Genomic DNA, 6,000 nt, shown 5'->3' on the forward strand with positions numbered 1-6,000 from the left:
TGAAGGCAGAGCAGGGTAGATTTAGGTTGGGCATAAGGAGAGTGGTGAAATACTGGAGTGGGTTGCCCAGAGGTGTGGTTGAGGCCCCATCCCTGGAGACATTCAAGGTGAAACTTGATGGGGCCCTGGGCAGCCTGATGTGGTTAAAGATGTCCCTGCTGACTGCAGGGGGGGTTGGGCAAGATGACCTCTGAAGGTCCTTGCCAGCCTGATGGAGTCCACGGTTCTGTGCTCGGCAGTTTTACAGCCAGCGCCATTCATCTGCAGGTCTCTGAGCTCTTGACAGCTATTGAGTTAATTAAAGTTTGCACTCTCCCTTTGGACTGAGTGAGCTAAAACCAATTTCACTTTGATGGAGCTCTCCTCAGTGGTGCTCACTAACAGCCTGGTTCTCAGGAGCACAGGGGCCTTTTGCCATTAGGAAAGGGCCCTGGAGTGTATGTAACTCACCACTGACTTCCCTGTCTGTAATGCAGAAGATGATTAATCAGATACATTACTGCTTTTAACTGCTGCAGGTGCTCCCTCACTGAGCTTTCCCATCTCTTTTTTTTCTCATGCAACATCCCCAGGCCTCAGTTGTAACCCAAGACATCAGAAAATGCCCATTTTTATGTTCCTGCAAGTGTGTATAGCACAAAACTTGGTCACTTTTTGCATGTAACCACACAGCTTCTGTATTTGGCAGGTCTGTGGAAGACATCTCTGCTGAGAAACAGGAGAAAGAATTGGCTGGGTTTCATATTTTCATGGCTTCTTCCAGTCACTTGTGGTCTTCAGTGACCTCTTTCATGTATAAATTGCCTTCTGTTTGAATTCTGAAGCTCTCCTAAAATGTGGTTGCAGCTTATGAGGAAGCAGAATTTATTTGAGTTTAAGTTAGAACATCTCCTGAGAGCCATCCCGAAACAAAGCTCAGGCTTCTGGCCTCTCTCCAGCCCGTGGGGCTGTGGTCCACTCTGAAGTCTATTTCTTGTCCACATCACTCTTTCAGCCCCTGTCCTTCTGCTCCTTGGCCTTTTCCATTTGCTGTCTGCAAGGCACCTGCACATTTGCAGACAGCAAGTGGAAAAGGGAAGGAGCAGAAGGACAGGGGCTGAAGAGGGAGATGAGGCACTTGTGCTACTTGCACTGGGTGCTGTCTGCTCTGGGGAGGCTGGTATGGCTGGGTGGGAGTACAAACAAACCAGCTCTGCTCCTGAGCATCAGAGCCAGCAGTGTCCCTCATTCCTGCAGCAGGCCTGAGAGGGCCTGGATCTCACAAGTAATGTTTGCCAGGCTGCTGATGTCATTTCCAGGATTATTCCCATGGATTTACCAGATTGCTTTATTGGAAGGATCACATTGTTTCTGCTGGTGGAGTAACAAAAGCATTTGACTTGCTGGGGGCAGCTTGAGGTGTTTGCAGTCTGGGAAGCAGGGAGCTTTGTGCTCTGAGTGTGCCTGTAACACCTCCCTTGCCACAGAAGAGAGTGTCTTGGCATACAGGAATCCCCTTGAGTTTCTGCAGCATCTTAAAGCCTTGTTTAACAGGCAGGAAGCAGAGGTACCACTGTGACATAAGGATGAGGTTAACACAATAAGGGTGCCCACCAAGAGATGGCAGCTGCCAATGTGTCCCTCTCCCTCCATGTGGTGCAGTGTATGGATCCAACAGCCTGCTTAGAGGAGAAGTTACTCTCCTGGTAACAGAAATCAGCTGCACCCTGGATGCTTCTTCCAAGGAGCTGGAGCGAGCCAGGGTGTATGGATGATGCTCAGCCCTCACCTGGCTGTGGGTGCTGAGGAGCACAAAGCTCATCTCATGCTGTTGTCCTCTGTGAGTGCCATGGTGTGCAGCAAGAAATGACTTCACAGGGTCACTGTGAAGAAATGCAGGCACAGAGTGGGCATTTAACTGGCTTCTCTGCCAGCCTGGCTGTTGGACACTGTCTGTCTGTCTCACTGCATTGCTACACTTGGTATCCTCAACCACAATTTGAACTCAAGTTTGGGCTTGCATCTTTGAACTCAAATTGGCCTTTAACATTTGAACTAAATCTGGCCTTGTCCATCCTCCATGAAAAGCTGCATCGTTGTCCTGCTGTGCTTGGCTCAGGCTCAGCCCAGTCCCCTCCAAGCCTGTCTGTGCAATGAGCTTCTCCTGGTCTGCTCCCACGGTGCATGCTCTGCTTGGCTTTGCCCCAGCGAATGCCCTTCCCTGACGCAGGCAGCTCCTGCCTCCTGTCACGGTGCTGCCAGAACCACCTGAGCCCATCCTGCCTGCTGCGTGGGCAGGACCCACCAGGCTACTGGCTTCCCACTGCCACCCTGTGTGCCAAGCCAGTGGGGATGCTGTGGAGCACCTGGCTGTCCTAAATGGTTCCCTGGGAGCTCTGCCAATGCCTCCATGGTTTTCCTGTGCAAAGTAAGCCTCTTCCCCTGGTTCCTGCGCTCGTGCAAAGCCCACTGGCTTACTGCTGAGGTTTCAAAAGCTTTAGGGTGGTCACATTTGGTCTCCTTTACTGCTGCTGCCAGAAGGGAGATTTAATACCAAGAATCTAGTGGTGAGTTTAGGGACAGCTTGTTGAGGACCCTCCTGCTTTTGTTAAGGTGCTGCAGGAGTTATTTTCAGAGCACGAGCGGCTCTTAGCCGGTGAGAGAGGATTGTGTGCTGCTCCCCATGCAGCTCAGCTTCAGGGCAGGGCATTTTGGCAGACCTTGCACTGCTCAGGCTGAAATTCCCTGTGCCTTATGCCTGCTTCTCAGCTGGGGAGGAGAGGGGGAAATGAGGTGTAATGAAAAGAGGAGGGATCTGAGATTTTAAGGTGTAGGCACAGACCCGGGGAGCAGTGTAGTTTAGGGAGGAGGTGCTTGGCTGAGAGGCTGAAGTGAGCAAGCACAGCCCCACAGCAGGCTCAGACACTGCAGGGCCACATGATTGACCTGGGCCTGGGGAGTGACAGCAGCCATGAGACCACTGCTTGGGGAGGGAGTAGCCCCAGAGGCTGGGGAGGGGGCCAAGGGAGGCAGAACCTGCAGGGAGGGTGAGCCAGCTGTGTCCAGCATGGGGCCATCTGCATCTTCTTCCGTGGCTAACTGCTGGGCTCTGAGACAGGCAGCCCTCTGACACAAGTGCAGGGCCATCTGGTGAAGGTCTGCTGTCAACCTTTGGTTTTTCAGGCTGGGAGAGAGTGGCATAAACTGCATCAAAGTGCTGTGAGCTGCTCAAGGGTATCTGTGCAGGCCCACCTGGCTCTCCAGGCATCTCCAGCAGACAATGACCTGCTGAGTTTTGCATTAGAGCAGGAATGGATTAGTCAGTAGTGGGAGCCATGCTCTGCTCAGTGCATGGCCTGAACACACACTGCCCCCAGAGCTGGCAGTTGACCCTGGACCTCGTACTGCAGCTGCTTTGGAAGTACCTGTGGCCGGTTGACCCACCACAGTACCCAAAGGTTGGGTTTCTGTTCATGAACAGTGCCTGCCCTTGCAGCAGCTTCTCAGCCACATGGCCACTGAGCTGTTCCAGGGTGGCTTTCTGGGACTGCTGCACACCCAGTTTCCCAGCTGCCCAGGAGATGGCAGTCCTGCCTTTGGACAACGTGTGCCACCAGTCCCCAGGCAGCAGCAGGTACTTCTCCAAGGGCAGTTTGAGGCTTGCAAGGAAACCCAAGGCATAGGCTCTGTGTTTGGCTTTGTTGAGGAAGGAGGAGGCAACGCTTGCAGGAATGATGGTCTGCACTCTTCTGTGAGACACCAAGGCTGGGGTGCTGCCACCAGCAATGAGGACAACCTGTGCTCACCAGTTAGTGATCCTGGGTTCTGCACATTGGCCACAACAACCCCATGCAGAGCTACAGGCTGGGGTCAGAGTGGCTGGAGAGCAGCCAGGCAGAGAGGGACCTGGGGGTGCTGGTTGATGGTAGGCTGAACATGAGCCTGCAGTGTGCCCAGGCAGCCAGGAGGGCCAATGGCATCCTGGCCTGCATTAAGAACAGTGTGGCCAGCAGGAGCAGGGAGGTCATTCTGCCCCTGTACACTGCACTGGTTAGGCCACACCTCGAGTCCTGTGTCCAGTTCTGGGCCCCTCAGTTTAGGAAGGAGGTTGACTTGCTGGAACGAGTCCAGAGAAGGGCAACGAAGTTGATGAGGGGTTTGGAACACAGCCCTGTGAGGAGAGGCTGAGGGAGCTGGGGCTGCTTAGCCTGGAGAGGAGGAGACTCAGGGGTGACCTTATTGCTCTCTACAACTCCCTGAAGGGGGGTTGTAGAGAGGCAGAAGTTGGTCTCTTCTCCCAGGCAGCCAGCACCAGAACAAGAGGACACAGTCTCAGGCTGTGCCAGGGGAAGTTCAGGCTGGAGGTCAGGAGGAAGTTTTACACAGAGAGAGTGATTGCCCACTGGAAGGGGCTGCCTGGGGAGGTGGTGGAGTCACCATCACTGGAGGTGTTCAGGAGGAGACTTGACAGGGTGCTTGGTGCCATGGGTTAGTTGATTAGGTGGTGTTGGGTGATAGGTTGGACACGATGATCTTGAAGGTCTCTTCCAACCTGGTCTGCTCTATTCCTATTCTATTCTATTCTATTCTATTCTATTCTATTCTATTCTATTCTATTCTATTCTATTCTATTCTATTCTATTCTATTCTATTCTATTCTATTCTATTCTATTCTATTCTATTCCTGGTGCAAACCTCATCAATGGGACAGCATCACTGTGAAGGAGTTAGCACCACAGTGACTTGGAGATGCAAGGTCCGTTTGGCTTCAGCTCCTCCAGGTCTGAGGGGTTTAATTACAGATGAAGGCATCCTTGTGAGGACTGAGCCCACTGTAATGGGGCCTGACCTTTGGTTGCCTCTTCCCAAGTGGAGCCATGGCTGGTGCCTTTCACGTTCAAGCAGGGAGTGCATGGTGGGAGCAATCATCTCTGCCTTACCCCTGCCCATCTTTCCCCCTGCTCCCCATTTATAACCCTCTGGGTTACTGCCAACTTGTCTTTGCTGTTACAGACCAGGAGGCATCTAAAGTTGCTTTTACACTTGAGATGATGGCAAATTATCTGTTTGATAAGCAAAATGTTGAGCCCACTGAGGAAATCCATCGTGGAACCCATCTCAGTTCTCTGTCAACAAAGGACAAGCAACAAATTCATCACTCAGTGAACCCTCCTGGGGCACAGGCTGATGTGCCTCACCTCTAAGGTTCCTGTCCTGGGCTGCAGCTTTGAAATTCTCCTCTTTATTGTTCTCCTGGGAAGACAGTCAGCAGTGTTGGTGTTAGTGAGGTGGTGCTGCACACAGCACCTGCAAAGAGACTTCAGATCACAAAACACCCTGCAAACAGAGCTTCTCAATCTGCAGAGAGCTGGGCCCAAAGAGAGTCAAGCAAAAAGAGCATCCTCTCAGATGTGAAGATCCTTGGCATGAGAAAGCAGCTGGAGAAATGTCTGACCTTCAAAGCAGGGAAGCAAAGCTCTCATGATTATTTTTAGGGTAGAAACAGAACTCTGTTTGTGGAAAGTGCTGTCACAAGGTTCTGCTCAGCCCTCCAAAACAGGAGGGTTGCAAGGCATATTGCAAAGCCACAGCCTCCTTGGGGAGAGGAAGCCTCCTCATCCCTTTGCTCTTTAAAATCACATCAGCAATTCTAACCCCCCCTCCCCCTCTGTTGAAATCCTCTCTAGTAGATGCTTTGTAGTCTTTATTCTTTCAACTTTCCCAATGTTTGTGGTTATATAATGCTGTGCTGAAGTTGTCAGTGCTTTCTGGGTCACTTTCCTGCTCCAGGATGGGAAACTTGGTGGGTCTTCCAACTTTTGCAAGGCTAAGATCTTCTTCTCTTCAAATCTCTGGATGTGAGGAGGAAGTTCTTCCCCATGAGAGTGGTGAAGCCCTGGAATGGGTTGTCCAGGGAGGTGGCTGGGGCCCTGTCCCTGGAGGTGTTTAAGCCCAGGCTGGATGAGGCTCTGTCCAGCCTGATCTAGTGTGGGGTGTCCCTGCCTATGGCAGGGGGGTTGG

The sequence above is a fragment of the Melanerpes formicivorus genome, unplaced genomic scaffold, assembly GCF_026170545.1.
Source record: "Melanerpes formicivorus ecotype bairdi unplaced genomic scaffold, bMelFor1.0.p_v2 SCAF_29, whole genome shotgun sequence".
Classification (NCBI taxonomy): Eukaryota; Metazoa; Chordata; class Aves; order Piciformes; family Picidae; genus Melanerpes; species Melanerpes formicivorus.